Here is a 19102-nt window from a genome sequence, read left to right as displayed (position 1 = left end):
TAACAAATCAGCAGTCACAGGTAAGTGTGAACGATGCGGTACAAAGAAATTAAAGTTTACTTCTAATCTAAACAATATAAAAAAGAGGTGATATTGCCGCCAAGTTAGCTAAACTACCAGGAACTCCGTGGGCTAAGTACCCAGGAGAAAAACACCTCCCAGGATATAATTACTGTGGCCATAGAACTCGACTTGATATCAGACTTGATAACCAAGACCAACCAAAACCAGATGAATATCCAATAAATGCTATTGATCAAACTTGTATGCTCATGATGTAGCTTATGAAAGTAAAGATCTGCAGCATAGGCACATATCAGATATGAAATTAATTCACGCGCTAAATTCCATAAAAAAATAAATCTTTCGAAGAATCATTAGCTAATTGGTTCGTGAAATCTGCAATGAAGGGTAGCTTGTATTGGAAAACGGAGTTTCCTAAGCTGGTAATTAATCAACCGATTATTATCATAATGGAGTCGATTTATTATTCCCAAGAGGATACTGGGGGGGGGGGTAGAGCAGCGATTAGTAAACTCGCTTCGGCGGCAGGTGTAGAACGTTCTACTGCTGAAATTGATTAGTCCGACAGGCAATATGGCAAATTAATTACCACCACCTAAAACAATACAATACGCACATTTTGATGTTAGCGATCCTAATGAAGTTCATCAGGCTGATATTTTATTTCTACCACATGATACTATCACAATTAGAAGACGTCGAGTAACACACAACAACGCATTAACTTTCGTTGATGTTGCAAGTAGATACAAGGAAGCAGAGCCGTTATCAACAAAGGCAGCTGCTGAAGTAGCTTCTGCGTTTGAACGAATTTATCGACGTGGCTTTCTACGATGGCCACAACTGCTACAGATTGATACTGGCGACAATTTCAAGGTGTAGAATGAATCATCGCTGATGAAGCAACATAACGTCAAAATACTACGAGGACATACCGCAATTCACCGCGATCAGGCAATTGTTGAGCGATTTAATCAAACACATGCTGAGCGGTTATTCGGATATCAATACGCGAAGGAAATAATTCAAGAATACTAGATCTCGCGAGTGGGTTGCAAGATTACCAAGTGTGATAGCTGCATTAAATAATTAAGTAATTCGAACAACAAATAAGAAGCCTATTAACGTAATTACAAGCGCGTATATATCATTACAAAGACGTGATTTTTCAGCGCAGTCAGTGCTGGGTAATGTGTCTGTAAGATATCTATATGAACCCGGAGTATCTGAAGGTGGTTAAAAAAGAGCGATTGATCCTGTCTGGAGTATTACGACACATAAAAGTTCCAACGTGGTAAGATCCGCGGGTAGATCTGCAATCTACCGACTAGATTCAACTGCTCCTCAACGTGGATTTACACGTGAACAAATACAAGTAATTCCCGAAGACATAAAATTACCACCCCGATCACTTAACTAGCACCCCGACATTGATTGCACTAGAGACAGGTCAACATCGGATTTTCACGTGTATGACCAAGACTACTATCTTTTCTGTCTACGGTAAATTGTCTTGGATTATTACTCGAGTACTGCCACAACATTTTACAATTACAGCTCACACAGTGATTATTCTGCTGCTGCTTCAGAGTTATGACAAATTCAACATCTAGATCAAAGTCGCGCTCGGTTTGATTTTTTTTGGTCACGTTTTTAATAACCAACTATTTTTTTTCTTACTATATCGCTGTCATTAACATCATTGATCATTTCTGTAACGACTATGATAATTCTCTACAGATGAGATATTCTTCTGACTTGAGACACTGCGAGATAAACTAAGTTTGAACATTCGACACGATCATGGACAATCCAAACTCGAGTATCAGAAATGATTAACCTTGAGATGAGTGAATTGTCATTGTGTATCCTAACTTCCACGGGGATTTTTTAGCGTGTATCGCATCCCTAAAACATACTTTGACATTAACTGCGACAACATCATTTAATACTAGATTCAGTTTCACAGTCTGTCCTGGTATATCAACGTCGATATTTTGTCGTCGTGTATCAGCTGGTATATAGCACAATAGTACACGTAGATCTGAAATTTTTTATGCTTTTCAAATAACCGCTGTTGAAGAGTATCTCGAATTATCTTTATATTTGCCACTATCAAATCATTTGGTCTCACACCTGTAGAAAGTCGTTCATTGAAGTTTCTGAAATTATCTTACGCATTATTTCAAACTGAATTGCATTCGGTTGTAGTCTGAATAATTTTTTAAACTACCTTAATTCTGCATCAAGAGATCTATGATCATCAGTTATCTCCTCGTAATAATCTACAAAATTCTTTAGCCAATCATGTGGATATGGTTTAACAAACGGTGGTGGTTGACTGTGATCGCCGAACATTATCACAGATGTATTTTTCAATAACAACCAATCGAGAAACGTTTTTAATATATCTTTAGATACTGAGAATACTTCATCCCAAATAATAATTTTTGAAATATTTATCTCTCCCATTCGATCAGGAGTCCATGTGTCACCCTTGCATCAATAAAGCTATGATAAGTACATGATTGTACTCTTAATTGTTTCATTTCTCTTGCGAGTCTGTGTGTAGGTGTTAAAACAACCATATCCTCCGACTTCTGTCGAAATAATTCGATCACCCGATTCGTCTTACCAGAACCTCCCGGCCCGTTTAGATAGACCGTCTTGTGTATGGATACTGGATCATACACAGATGCCGCAGACGATAATTCTGATTTCTGATTGTTGTAATAAATATCCTTGATCTCAACATCTGCAGATTCAAGATAATTATATAACATTCATTATTTTATTCTTCATTTGCCCCATAATGCATCAGTAATTGCAAACTGAGTCAGTAATTCTGAATATTTGTTATCGATACCAAACGACTCCGTTGCAACTCTGACTGTAGTGTCAGGGAATCTATTTATCATTGATAATAAATTTATATACACATAAGCGACCATTGAAGATATTTAATGAGTAAACTGAGGTGACTCGCCATCAATATAACCAGCAATTGTACCTAACCGTGTTCCGTCAGATAAGTTAGCGTTTTCTCGACTTACAAATATATTTCTCTTTGTTCCATCAGTGATTATAAAATCATATTCAGGATCATCGAGAATTAATCATACATAATGTAGTTTATAATCATATGCCCCGCCTTGGACGAATTTACCGATTTTTCTCCTACCAAGATCCTTTGCTGTTTTATCATCATCAGGTGGTGGTAACCAAAATTCGGTCTGCTTCCGATAGGATATAATTGCCTCACTTACAATCAACGATATTGATATTTTACAATCAAGTATATGTCGTAATAAAACTATTGGTGCCCATCGTTTTCCTGAAAAATGTCTACTAAACCAAACATAATAGATCGGATGAAGACCCTTCGCAAACTCGAATGATACAATACAAGCGAATCTGGTTAGATCAAAATCGAGCAGGGCTCCATTTGTCGATACTCTTCTCATCTCGTTTGTGGGATGTCCAAATCTTTTAAAATACTCAGAACACTTCCCCAATCCAAGAAAACTCCCTTTTAACACGCGACCATATCAACCGAGATAACGTCGTTGTGGTCATACCTGGTATTCCACAATTCACCGTGTCCGTATTCACAGCATCTTAATTGTACGTCCTCGAGAAATTCAAATCGTGTTGGCTTCCACGATTTTTTCTCTCTTGCAAAGTGAGCTGCAACTGAGGTAACTGTAAAACAATTATTTAGTAATTGCTCAGTATTCTCTGTTGAAAATATCTGCGCGAGATTTTCATTTCAAATTGATCATATTTTTCATCATCTGAACTTTTAAATAGCCATACGTACACAGGATCGCTTTTACTTATTTCGTGAATAAAATCAAAGATACCTCCTTGGTAAAATCTTACAGTTTGATCTCGTGGAAAAATTGTGACTGCACTGGTCCACGCGTGCGCATTATGATCAATAATTTCAAATGGCGCTCCTTTCGACGTATTCTCCTCGATTATCGTTTTTACTACTATTGGACCTTTGAATTTACTTCCTAACTCGGTGACATCATTTATTGTAGCTCTGGTATCATTGACCGATTCGGCTCAATTGTTTATTCGCTCACGTTGTAAATCCGTTTACCCATTTCCACACATCGCGTTTGTAAAATGTTCGATTTCTCGTTCGGCTACACAATTCAGCTTTGAAAATCTAATTCGAGCAAGATCATTAACGTTGGGGTTATCATTTAGCTGATAAACTCCATAAACAACTGCTGTCATAGAACGTAATATGGTATGTCGATACCAGTCAGCATTCCTGGCTTGGAAGTTTTACTTAGCACAGCGGTTTTACTATTAACAAGGACAGGGTCGAGTTTGTCATGGATAATCCACCCATCATAATCCTCTTCTTCTGATAATAAAAAACTTTATTCTGAAAAGATACCTTTCATCGCTGATATCATCGATAAGCGTTTTCGCCAGCGTAAGGTTCATTGTAGCATCAATGACGTCGTCGTCACCTTCGTCGTCGTGTACAATTTTGAATGTCGACCAAGTGTGAGATGCCTCATCATCACGAAATTCTTTTTTAACAACCATGATAATATTAATCAGATTAATCATCGGATCAGTCAGAGCTCGCCACCGCAAGTCAGGAGCTTTTCTGTCAAGATCAAATCTGGAAATTTTCCAGGGCTCGATTGTAGATCATCTCTCTAACTCTTCCATATTATATTTTAGGTAAATATTTAAATAAAAAATATTATATATATATATATATATATATATATATATATATATATATATATATATATATATATATATGACGACTTCAATAAGAAATCAGAGTAATATTGATGCTAGTATAATGATCAAGTAAAAAAAAGATTGTAATACTGAGTTCGTAAACCTGCAATCTACAGATGCTCCTAAACAACTCGCACTGTTAAATCTTATAAAAAAATTCGTTATCATTTAGCCGAAAATTTCACAAAGAATCGAGTATCGTTCACCCAATTCAGCGCTATATTCTCTGTCAATTCCAGCCTGCATTCCCCACCCGAACTGTTAACTTAACGAAAGGATTTTATCACCAACACAGACAGGACCACGTTTGTCACGAATAATCCACTCTGGGATCCATGCATCCGGATTCTTTGGCTCAATAAACTTTACTCTGATAAAATATCTTTGATTGTCGAGATAATCAAGAATATTTTCTCTCACTCATAATTTTTTTTAGAAAGGGCATCTATACACAAATCGCCATCATTGTCCCTGCCCCAAATACAGAACGTCGACCAAGTGTGTGATGCTCCATCATTACGAAAAATTTATTAGCATCCATGATATGAGAAATCAGATAAAAATCCCATTTACCCAAATCTCGCCTATTCGGTTCAGGAGTTAATCTGTCAAGATCAAATCTTGAACTTTCCCAAGGCTGAATTGTAGATAATCTCTCAAACTCTTACATATTATATTTCAGACAAGTATTTAAATAAAAAATATTATATATAAATATAATGACCCAAACAAGAAATCAGTGCAAGTGGTTGATGTTAGGATCTTCAACTCCTTGTAACAAATCCTGCGTAAATGAATTCTACGGTCAACATTTGCAAAGTGTAAGACGAGAGAGTCTTGGACCAAAGCCGTGTTTAAGATGTGGTGTTGGAGTTAGAGGAAAAAAAGCAGTGTGTGCAAGATGGTGGTAAAAGATACAGAAAACTAAAATGATCTTGTGATAAAATAATAACAACCCTGTCATTGATAAGGTTATAAGAACTCCTGAAGACTATAAAGCCAGATCTGAAGATAAATTATAATTTAGACAAATAATATTATATATGAAAGGAACAAAAAGAATTTGTCAGACACCTATCATCAAGAATTAGGTAAGCATTTCGTGTTGGTGAAATCAGAAACTGTCGACTGAGAAAATCAGCCTGTGTTGTTGATAACACCGGTTATCTAGCGTTCTGCGCTGCGAAGAAAGGTATTACTGTCACAGGTTTGTGTTCAAGACTTTTCACCGGTTATCAAAAACGGTCCTGTGATCAATCATACTTACTCGGATAAAAAATTCTCTACAGAACCTTCAAGCTATCACACAGAGTGAGAAGTATGACACGGTAATACAGGAAAATGTAAGACTGTTTCAAGAAAGGCGGTTAAATCTTTCAATATTCAAACAGGTAAGGATATAATATTTCAGTCAATGACCGTAGCTGGTAAGTATTTCGGTATCAATCCACGAGGGGTTCAATATGTAGCAGATAACCAAATCAGAGTTTCAAACAAGTATGAAAATTGGATTTTCTTTTCTTATATCCCAATCGTATTAGATACGAATAACGGAGAAAACTCTGAAACGGACATGTAACGCGGGTGATGGAGTTAGCTCCCCTTGACTTTGTCAGATGGAAATCAACCGGATAGATTACACAATAATATTGACTTGTAAATAAATATATTTTTTTCGGTTAATTCTCTCTTGTCATGTATTTCTAAAGTCAGTTGGAAAAACAATCCTGTAATAATGTAATGTTAATTCGGCAAATCGAAATTGAACACGGAAGTAAATAACTTCGGTCTACCTAACAATCAGCCTGTCTCTTACAACAAACGGATTTCAGGGAAGTTTTATTTGAAGCCCTCACACTTATCTCCATTGCAACATTACTTCCCGTAGATTTTTTATCAAGGACTGTCAGTACAGGTAGGTGTAATTGTTTTCAGAAACAGGATAGTATTTTTATTGAATTCGTCCGGTTTCTAGGTTCATCTATATTTTTCTTCCATGAAAAAACACAAACAGCGAGTAGCCACACCATTTCCTGAATTATTTTCAGGTATATCCAGAAAATAAATAACTTTCCACATCTGACTTGTAAAACAGAATAGCGTATTTTCTGTATTCGGAAATAAACTCAAGTTGTATCTTGCAATCCAAAACAGGTAACTTTATAATAATTTCTGAAACATATATCTGTCAGATATCTCTGTAGCTCAATTGCTAGCGCGTATAACTCTGATACTGGAGGTCCGGTTATCGAGTCTCCGTGGCGGATATTATCGACGGTTGCGAATATTTCGTGATTTTATATATAATTACGGGCCCAGCCTCTTCCTCAAAACTCAACAGGAAAAAACACCCTCTCACTATGTTACTACGCGGGGTTGATTTCGGAGGGAGGGCGTGAAAAAATATTTGGAATGTAGAGAATGGCTTAAGTGTTTGTTGTGTCCTTCCTACTGTAAATATTGTAAATACTATATGTGTTCTTCCGTCCCTACTGTAAATATTGAATATATTATATGTGTTGTGCAGTCCCTACAGTAAATACTGTAAATACAATAATGTAAACATGCTGCTATATGAGCTGTGATTTCCACAGATTTAAGTTAATTAAGATCGTATGTTTGTGCCTACCTAAGAATTAAGTTTGCAAATATCGTAAATATTGTAAATACAATGCTGTAAATATGCTGCAAAAACAAAAATGGTCAGCAATGACCCCATTTTTCTTGCAAAGATGTATTATATACTGTATAATGAATTACGAAAATATCAGTGATATTATTTCTGCTATTAAAAAAATAGAAAAAGACGGAATTAATATATATGATGAACTAAATCCTGAAGAAAAACATGTATTTCTGGTCTTAAAATATTACAAGAATGTAAGGAGGAGGAGGAATATACGGAGATTATTTTTTGTTGCTGCTTTTAACGTTTCAGTGTCATTTTTAAAATATGTACTGATATCAAAGAGAGATAACACTACAAGGAAATCTTTGAAAATCGTAGATTTTTACGATTGAAAATCATTAAGATTTCACATATAAATTCAGACTAAGCGTTGCATTCCTTAGGTCAATCAAGTTGCCGGACTGGTCAGTTAGTCTGAAATTTATTCTTGATAATAGAGGATTATGACGTCGAAGATAGACTGGATTAATTGGTTCCTGCACAATGAGAATTCCAAGTGGGACTTGCGGGGTAAAAGTATATAAGATATACCCTTGCTGCGCCTGTGCTGATATTTCTGTATTTTATGTCTGATAGCTTCATACAATTACATCACACACAAGATTGACCACGATTGTCGAGGTTATGTTTAAGATTCCTTGAGAAACGTGGAAGCCCGCCCTGTTGGGATCATTGTTGCATTTGAGAACAGTTGCCACCGGTAGTGTTTTTTTTTTCATGATTCAACTATTTTAAAAAATAACTCACCGACGATTTCGTCAGCGGATTTTTGCAGTTCGTCTGGGTTATTGGTAGATCAGATTTTGTTATCTTTCATATCAGATACAAGCTGATTTAATATTTCAGTTTGTTTAATGATTTCCTCGCGTGAACTTGTTATATCAAAACGATATTCAGTGAAACTTTGCCATAGTTTTTCTTTTTGTATTGCATGTTCTTGATTAATGATTTGTAAAGCATTTAATAATTTAATCTAGGCGAATATTCACATATTTATATACTCCAAAACCGAGATGTTCCTGAACGATATTCCAAGTTACATCGTCTTTGTTAATGAAGCTAAGATAATCAGTCAACACTGCATTTTTTTATATCAAGCAAACGATATTTGCATAATAGTATGATTATTTGTCCTAAGTAAAATCAGACCGTTTTGGTTCAGGTATTGGTGGTGGTGACTCCAGGGCAACATCAGGCCATCCTAGTACTGATCTGATTGATGACTGATATATATCAACCGCGTAATCCGGAAATTGTATCTCTATCGCAGCAGACCGTGTTGGTTCATGAACTTTAATTGCTATCTTGGATTCTTTCTCGGTAATATTTTTTATTCTACACGAAAAGTCATCATTCATCAGTTCGATTTGATAAGTTCCGGTGGTATTCCAACAACTGTCTAGTCAGAAGTGCCATCTGGTGGTTTTTTTTTCGCGAATATCAGCGAATTATTTAATTGTAAACCAACGAATGATTTCGATCTGATATTTATCCAAGTGTGGTATACTCGCAACTGTGCAAGAGCGATTTCCTTTACCAGAATCGCAGTTGGAAAATTAGTACTGAATTCAGGGTTGGTAGAGTTTACTGTTATCATTGTGGTTTTCACCGGACTTGTATTTGCGGCTATCTGCTTAAGTATTTCGGTCATTATTTAAACCATCATTTTTCAAATGGTGGTTTTCTAAATCAATTCCTTTAGTGTATGTCTTAACCATTATGGCAAATTCGGAATCTGATATTGTTGTATCGTCGAGGCTTGATGATATCAGCGACGATAATTTCGATTACGCAGCTGAGGCTGTACTTAATCGCACAACGTAGTCATTTTAATTTGTACCCGTGCACGTTGATATCTTTTTCACGATATTTAAAACCCCAGCAATTCCTGCCGATGATGAAACACATATTGTTGCTATTACTACCGTTAGCGGGGTCAGCGCTGATAACACCACACCGGTGGACGCAAAGAGTGTAGATACCGAGTATACTGCAACACAGATGGCAACTACACGTCTCCGATATTTTTTTAATTTTGATTGCATACTTGTCAACAACGGTTTTTAGTGCTGTTTGCCATTCATGTACTTGATTATATCTAAATTTTTGAACTTCCATTATACCTTACACAGTAACCATTCGAGGCGTTTCAGCAACAAATTCCAGACACCACCAGTAAGATATAGCGGTTATTTTTTATCAGCTGCTTCCTGTATAAATGTCTCTTCCTTCCCGCTATTTAAGACAACAGACACAACCCGGTAAAACTTATCGGTTGAATGCCGCCACGGATATGTGGTGTTTATACAAAATTTTGCAGTGCTGAACACAGGCAGCCTGTACACACCAGTGACATCTGCGGTATGTTTGATAGTATTATTTTGCTACGACCATGGTGCGAACCCTGGTGACACTGTGCATACTTTATTGACGATCTGTTAATATGGTATTTTAATCAGATTAATTTTGTTAAAGATATCAGGAATTCCACTTTCGACATCTTCTAGTGTTTTTTTAATCGTTTCAATGCTCGTCTTGATATAATAGAGTTTCACACCAGAGGTCAACGGGGTACCAAAGAATTCCTCTGCGGTTTCGTTAATTTTTCTAAAGTTTCTACGAAGGTTCGTGAAAATATTTTTAGATGAACGTCATACTTGGCCCGCAATGTGGATAATTTACCATCAAAGGTGCTGTAGTTAACGTCTACATATTTCTTTGTTTCCGTGTCTTCGTCGGATGTTGATCTCTGAGCACTACTAATTTATTTCCGTTCATCCTGAGCTCACCTGTCATTGTGTCACCGGTATTCTTCAAACGATTAGCAACACTTCTTGCAATTTCAAATCTGACGGTTGTAAACGATGTACTTGAGTCTCTGATTTTACCACCGTCAGTAAACACACCAATGTTATCCGTGGTAGAACCGAGTACTCGTCGAACTATATCATTCCATTTGATATTGCTCGTTTTTAAAACGCCGTATTTATCCTTAAAAACAACAACTTCATGTCGGTCAACCCCAAAGTGATTCATGAGATCATGAAGGTCGTCTTTAGTCGCGTAATTTGACAAATCTTTGTCAAATGTGTTTTACTCGCATTAATACCAGCGCGGGATCTTCCGCAAATCTCTACCATTATTCCTTTCTCCGTTTTTTCAAATGGGGGATCTAAATCAGTGATTAGAAATCGCAGATTTCTAATGCTGACTTGCATAATCGTGCACAAATATGTGAGGTGGTAATGATGACTTTGATACAGACGAGTACAGCAATTACTTCACGGCCGGATATTGGCAGATTGGTTAATTTTTGTACTGGTAGCGTTGAGTACCAAACTTTTGCGTGAACGGGTTTGACATACTTGATTAATTCCTGCGGTGGAGCTAACCCATACGAATCAAACTAAACAGTTCCAAGAGGGTCAATCGCGTATGATACCCAATGAGTTCCAGATCCATTGCTGTTATCGAGATTATTAATACCGGTTTCAGAGCTGTTTGGTTGTTGTGGTAATTGATGTCGCATAAAAAAACTCTGAAGATTTTTATTTTAAGTTTTTAGCAGCATCAAGTAAATCAAAATTTGACATTGGTGGGAAACTCCACTGGGTGTTCAACTTAGTGTCCCTGGAATCCTTGGACATTTTCCTCGATATGTTCCCGGGAATCTTATGCCCTTTCGGCGGCGGTTCCAACAGCACCTAACGAAGCTGCTTTTGCGACGGCAGGTGCGGCAGCAGCTATCAGCGCTGGTATTGCTGCGAAAAGGGGGAATATCCCACCTGCCCTTGCGGTGTCGCTGATGGCTCCAGTGGAGAGTTTAAGTCTTATTCCACTCTTGCATTGTTTGGCTTCATCAAAATGTTTGCGCTGACGTTCTAACAACGACAGTTTTTTATCACTGCTTGTGATTCGAGTGCGCTTTAGCGTTATTGTGGTCCCAAATTTGTTGCTGATGTGGATTTTAGCTTCTTGATTTGACCAGGAGTCAGGCTAACACTAACATGATGGTAAGACATTTGATAAAATACTCATGTTTCTAAATAACGTGATTAAAATGAAACATTAAGATTTGTCACTGGGGTATCAACAACTCTCATTCGACCACTACCACCTTCAGGTAACATCAATTTGTCACTGACCATGACCGTGATTGCTCTGTCATTAACACCACTACCTGTATTCACGCTGGCCCTGAAGTGTAAATCAACAACTGACTGTTTGGACAAATCAAGATGCTCCAGCGAAAAGTAATAGATCGGATATCGAGTTTTAAAATCATGCTGTGAGATCTGTAAACCAGTATCAACGTTTTGATCACGTCCCATAAACGTCATTAACCTATGGTATACACGTGCTCTATGTTTGTTTTCAAAATTCAGTAGTATGTTTTCTGTTGGTTCTTGTTGTCCGTTTATCCGGAAAGAAATCTCAGCAACACCCAGTCTGTCGAATATCATGTGGGAGTGAGTTTGTGAGTTTACTCGATTATAATTCTGAAAAGCAACATATAAATGTCGTGGTGCAGAAACACTTTGCTGCGATGCTATGTGCCATGTAAATTGACCGTTAAAATCAGTTTGAATTCTGGCCGTGGTTGTTGTCAACCATGACAACAGGGACTTACCACCTGTATCCATGAAAGATAATAGTCGCTGTTCTTCTGCGATCGTTAGAGTCATTACCGGCATCCACAATTAAAGTTTTGTTAGTATTACCTTACCAGGAATACCAAGAGGTCTCCAGATAGCATCGTCGCCGGTAGCCTTTCTCACAAGAGCAGCTGTGTGTTTAGCTCCAAAGATAACTTTTCTAACATTTCTGCAAAATCCAAAGATATGCGACAGTGGGATTGAGTATGAAAACTTTCTACAACCTCTTTCCATCATTGCTCAGCGTGTTTCAAATCCTAGGTTAAATTCTGGATTACTACTATGAACCACCGGCCACACATGAGCCTCAGAATTATTGGCATTGTTTCTTGACCGTCTTATATTATACTGATTGTCGTCGGGGATATCAGAATTGTCTTTCATAAACAGCATTGTAGGGCCTGCTGATTTTGTATAATCATCAGATTATCTTGCCAATCCATTATTGTTGCAGCAACGTCAACGTCTTTCTGAATTGTCTCGATATTATTTCCATCGATCATATAGGTGGCGCTATCAAACAATGCCATGATGCCGTAGTTGACAAAACCAACTCATACTTCATTTGCATATACAGTATCATCTGTTTTTATAATTTCACCTTCTACCTCTACTTGTATCATGGACTTGCAGTTCAGTTCTTCCACGCTGATTTGGTAGTGCGTCATAAGAATAAAAATTGATAATCACGCACAGACTCGTCTTTAAAGACAGGTGCTTCCTTGTCAAATGCTGTGTCGCATATGCGCGTAAACATTTTTATTATAATTATTTTCGTCGAACATGAGGATTAACCCTTTGAAATAGTATGCCCTGTTTTACTGGGTCCTTGATCCGCTAGCCATGCCAGTTTCTGATTTGCAGCTTGATTATTCTAGGCATAACTTCAGTACTTGGTAATTTAACTGATTGTGGTCGGACTGCTTGCTGTCTGCGTATTAATCGTGCTAGTCTTTCTTTGACTGCCGAGAATGCTTTACCAGCAACGTTGCCGATTGCACCAGGAGCTTTTTCACGAACAACGCAATATCTCTCATTGATAATTGTTTTGCAATAGGTGCTACGTTTGGATCTAGCCTTCTGAATAATCCCTGAACAACATCACCAAATCCATCTCCGTAAATCGCTCTGTAGGTTAGTAATCGTGAGTTTATTTCTCTGACCAGCACAGCTCCACCCTGACTATTGTGTACGATTATCTTATTTTACTTGCCATTTATCTAATCATTGTGAAAACTAGTCACTTAGTCAAGGTCGTCAACGAGTTCATCAATATGTTCTCGGTAAACACTAATATCCATGATACCAACTTGAAATAATCACTAACAAATATCAGCTTCTTCATTAAATATTTCCGGAGAATTATTACCAGCACGTTTTCCTCCTATGAGAACTTCTAGTCTTTCTATCTCGGAGAGAATATTGCTGGGACAAGTGACAAGACCACTTCCTGTAGATGAATGGAAAAACTCTTCTCCTGGTTCTCCATATAGTTTATGACAGTCCTCATCTCTTTCCGTTTGTTGCAATAGAGGGGGAAGTTGATAGGAAGGATCTTGCTTAGGCGGTTGTCGCCGCATTCTTTTGTGTTCTTTTTCTTTTCGTTTCTGTTTTTTATTCTTTTTGTTTCTGTTCCCTTTCTTTTTGTTTATGTTCTTTTTCATTTTGTTTCTGTTCTATTTCTTGTTCTTTGTGTTCTTTTAGTGTTTTTTTATAACCTTTTGCTCCTTCTGAATAATTTCATAATCAATATTTTCTTTGTCTATATGATCAACATTTTGATCTATTGTAAAGACCCACTCGTTCCATGTACCACTATCTACCTTTTTAGCGTATTCGGGTTTAAAAAACTTGTCTCTTGAATGATAATTTTCAGCAGCAAACTCACCAAACTTGCAACTAGTAACTTTAGTGACAGGTTTAAATAACTGTTCTGTAACTTCTGCGTATTCAACTTGGGCTTCTTGACGTTCTTGTAGGTTTTTTATGAAAGAATCTCTTACGGGGAGAAATTTCTTAATTGCTTCTAGTCGCTCTCGATTCAAATGTGCAGTGTAAGATTCCGGATGAACCATTATTTGACATAGCAATTTTTAATTAATAGTAGCAACGAGAGCGAAGTCTCATGCTCGGCATCCAGTCTCCGAAATCCCTATTTTCCATTTTCAGGAAGGCTTGTTTTAAGAATTTGAGAGTGAGACAAATAGAGAGTGTTCTCGTGCTCTCACATGGAAGTATTTGTTATAATTTTATTTAACTATAGCAGCAGTGAGGGTGAATGTCTCCTACTAGGCACTCAGTCACCGCGATCCCGTTTTTCACGATTTTTTTTACGATTTTGAAAGGAAGGCTTATCTTTTGCGAATAGAGAGCGAGTCAATTAGAGGTTGTTAGCCCTTCTGCTGCTTACTCTACTACACATGTGACATACATTAATTCAAATGAATAAACTACTCTTTAGATATTACACTTTCCAAATTAAAAGCTCCGTTTCATTAACTTCAATGAGTTCAAACGAAATACGGTGTCCTTCTAGGTACAATGCAGCACTTGAAGCAACATTAGTCTGGTGCAATGTTCTAGGGATATAACTGTTTTCTGTATTGGAAACTGGCACGGAATAAGTTGTTGTCCTTAATCTATTTCATTGGTAGTATGACCACTGATTATTATGAGCACGAGTGTCATCAAATACTGTCGTTCATTACCCAAGTTTGTCAATTATGCTAATAAAGAGAATCTTTACAACAGTCAACGTTTCTTCAGCTGCATACTTGTAGTAAAGAAAGATGAATTTGGTAAAAAGCCACTCACAGAAATAATGAAATTTATTGATGATTTTCCCAACACACCAGTGACTGCAAACAAGTAAAATAATCGACTGTACAAAAAAGATGTCTGAATGTCAGATCCATAGTTAAAGTACAGACCTTCGCCGATGTGTACCATTTCCAAGTATCAATACGAATGCAGATTATTTAATTTATCGCTTATTCTTTATTTATTCTTTTGTTATTTTGTATATTTAATTCGTGTGTATAATATACATTCAAAAGTCCATAAGTCATGGTTTAAACATATGTTTCTGGACATCTTTAAAAAAAAACACACGATTTAGACAAAATGTTCAAATTTGAAAAGCCTTTCTAGTAACAAATGCAAAACACAATATTTCATCTATAAGGTGGAGCTTACAGTGAAGACTGAAATGCTACTTGTATAAGTGTCAGAATGAAAACTATCTAAAACAATAATAGTTTATTATTGTGCAAAATTATAATAGAATAAAAAAGGGGAGCACCATGGCACAGGGTCACACAAACATACATAAAAACAGAGGAGAAAAAGCATTTCTCCAATCACAAATGCAGTATCTAGTCCAACACTTTAGCTGCACCTACATTCTTCGATAGTATGGCAGTTCGCATGCAGTTATTCCAAGGAAAACAGTTTGCCAGATAGTATAATGGGTGATATATCCCCTGAAAAAAATTAGAGCAAAAATTTCCCATAATATCCAGCCATACCAGACCAGTGAGTTCTTTGCCATTTGTAATTTTCAATACTTTTCTCAAAGAGAGTAAAATATGTATCAACTTCTTTTTTTATTTGAAAGCGGTTACTAACCTAATAGTTCACTTAACATCAGAAGCTACTCTTGAGTGTAAAATTAAACAGTGTTTCCACCCGCCATTTGCAATTCTTTTAGTTTCAGTTGAATTTCTTTTTCTTCTCAGTCAGCTTGTAGTTCTATTTCTTCTGTCTACATCTGTAATTTCCCTATCTTCTTTTCTCTTTGAATTCACGTACGTTCTCTCTCTCTCTCTCTATCTATCTCCTTGTGTTTGTATTTTCTGACTCTTCTTTTCTTTCTACCTCCCCCCCCCCTCCCGATCTCTCTCTGTCTACAGTTGCATTTTGGTTCTTTTTCTCTTGCATCTTTTTCTCTATTCTCTTTCATTGCATTTGTATTTGCATTTTCCATTCTTATCTGTCTCTTTCCTCTATCTGATTTTCGATTATCATCATCTCATTCTGAAGTTGGCACATTCTTAACTCTGGGTTTTCTAAAATTTTATTTGATTTAATTGTTTATCAGAACCAGTTTCAAACTTATTAATTAAATCTATAGTACGTATAACCCAACAGATTCTTTTCCATCATACATTGGACAAAACTATTCTACATTTCTTGTTATGGAAGCCTTCGCCTGAGAAAAATCTGATATCTGGCAAGCTCAAGCAATTCGTCCTTTCTAAAGGACTCTAAACATTCCTTGGAAGGATTCAGAATAAAATTCCACTTTAGATGATATTGTGAAAACATGTTCGTTTCACTACAGGTTTTTCAAATGTGTAAAATCAAAATACCAGGAACCAAGAAAATTTTTTTAAAAAAGTTAAGTTTCAAAAGCAATTTTAATTTCTCTGAAATATTTTTAGGAAATTCGTATCACGGACAAGTTTCTAAATATTATTTTGCAATTCTATGGTCTTAAACTAAGTAACCGAAAACAGCGAAAATTAAAAGGGTTTGTATAATTCAACAAATATTTTATTTGCAAAGAATACAAAAGTAAAAATCTTAACATTTTTATCACAATCCAAAAGAATATAGTGCGTGTTCCAAATGAATACTGATATTGAATGTGATGTGTGCTAGCAGTCTGGAATAGTGTTGATTTGTTGGAAGTCTTGATGTATCACAATTATATAATCCCAAATATCCCAAAGAAATTGAACCCTCTCAACTGAATTAAACTTGAATCCACCAAGACTGGTGTTAAGGTATGAAATGACTAATTCTAACGTATACAACATTGATATCTAAAGCTAAGACACGATAACATATCCAGCATGAGATTCATTTTCCCATCATATTCATAAAGAACCTGCTTCTAGAATACTTTTACCTTCTAAAAAGGCTATTTCTTGAACCCAGCATCAGTAATATGTGTATCGCTATGGAATAATTATCCTCATTTATAATGTAAAATCATAAACAGGTAATAGCTTTTTAATAGGTTGGTTACAAGAATAAATTTCAATGAAAATTTAAACAAAGAAATTGAGCCCTCTCTACTGAATAAAACTTGAATCTACCTAGACTGGTGTTAAGGTATGGCTTGACTAATTCTAATGTACACAATATTTATATCGAAAGCTGAGACACGATATCAGTATCAGGATGAGAGTCATTTTCCCATCATGTTCGTATAGAACATGCTTCTAGGATATTTTTGCCTTCCAAAGAGGCTAGTTCTTGAATCCAGCAACAATAATATGTGTATCGCTATGGAATAATTATCCTCATTTATAAGGTAAAATCATAAACAGGTAATAGCTTTTAATAGGTTGGTTACAAGAATAAAGTTCAAACAGTATTGAGTAGTCTGTTAAGCCTCTGTCTTCAGTTGCTGTCTAAATTCAACAACATAATACATAACGTAGCCCCATCTGAGGTCAGTAGGAATTGTCATCGTCCAGTATTTCGGCTACTTGTTGATGTAGAACGTTCGAGCAAGATGGTATGGAAAAAGCAATTCCTTATATAAACAATATAGAAATGCGTGCAATCGTTCTGGGTAAACATTACCTTCATCAGGCCACTTGATTCCCTTAGGCAACACCTCACTATTAGCTTCCCCCCAGTGACAGGGAGGTACACGTCTCCATTTTGTGAGAAAAATCTGGAATTACGCTGAAATTTAGACTCTGAGATGATCACTTATCGAGTCAGCCATATTAAGTAAAAAGGATTACCCAAGCGGAGAGTCAAATCATACAGAGTCGTGTGGGTTTCAAGGAACGGTCTCAATACCAATTTATAGCAGATCCACTCTGCCAACTGTGGGGGAGGCCCTTGGTGGATTTGTTTCCTTCAGGACTGAACGACAGGCTCTCCTTTATTTTTTCTCAGCACTAGATCAGAAAACCTGCAAAGTGGACACTTTTAGTCCAAAGTGGGATAATGTTCATACATAGGCCTAACCACAAGTGCAAAATCAGCTCGGTTCAGATAACTATGTTGATATCTCAACGTGGTCCCAAAGGTGGTAACTAGATGACCTTCACGAATTGTTGGTATACAAGCCCCAAAGACTGCAGCAGAGAAATAAACCTTTTGTCGCATCACAGTAGTCTCTCATCAACAGCCTACATATTTTCCATCTGTATGCTCGGTTCATATCAAAAGTCAATCATCACGATGCATTTTCATGCCATATCGCCACATCATTCGTCCACGGTCTTATTCGTATATGTGCGTTGAGGCTCTTTGACCATTCGATGAGAGACGTGAAACCAAAAATACGTCCTGATCTTCAACTGGACGTCTTGACAGGTTTTTATTCTTGCGTCATTATTCACTAACATTATACGAGTGAAATAAATAACTTAGTACTTAGTATGAAAGAAAATCAATAGCATGTACAGCCTACTTATGGATGGAATATTATTAAAGTTATATACTTTGATCATCATTTGCGACAAAATCATATACCTTGAAACCAATATGATTATATTTATCATATTTGTGTTCAAATTCTAAACATTGATCATTCATGGTGATAGAACCGTGCATCAATTATATTTGTGTATATGTTCTATATCTTGTTTAATTACTCCTTGAAGTCATACGTTCTGTTTCGTTCTTGTTAGGAATGATATCGATCCGTTATATCATTTTTTATCTCAGCGCGCATCATTCTGACATTTTATGCTCACTTGTATCAATGTCACATTCTTTGTTCAATTGCATTAGAAATACACGTGTAATTCGCGAAAATGTTTACGGTGTCTTCTCTAAAATCCAAACCACATCCTAGCTTCGTTCTATTACAAAATACATTAATAAATACATATATATTTGCTTCATTTTGACGGACAAAATATAAGTGTGGTACGGGGTACGGAGGACCTGTTACATGATATACTCAGCGGGGTATATCTGAACAAAA

This window comes from Sinohyriopsis cumingii, chromosome 10, assembly GCF_028554795.1.
Source record: "Sinohyriopsis cumingii isolate HCF-2022 chromosome 10, ASM2855479v2, whole genome shotgun sequence".
In the NCBI taxonomy this organism is placed as follows: domain Eukaryota; kingdom Metazoa; phylum Mollusca; class Bivalvia; order Unionida; family Unionidae; genus Sinohyriopsis; species Sinohyriopsis cumingii.
The sequence above is the reverse complement of the archived record's forward strand: the minus strand, read 5'-3'. Positions refer to the sequence as shown.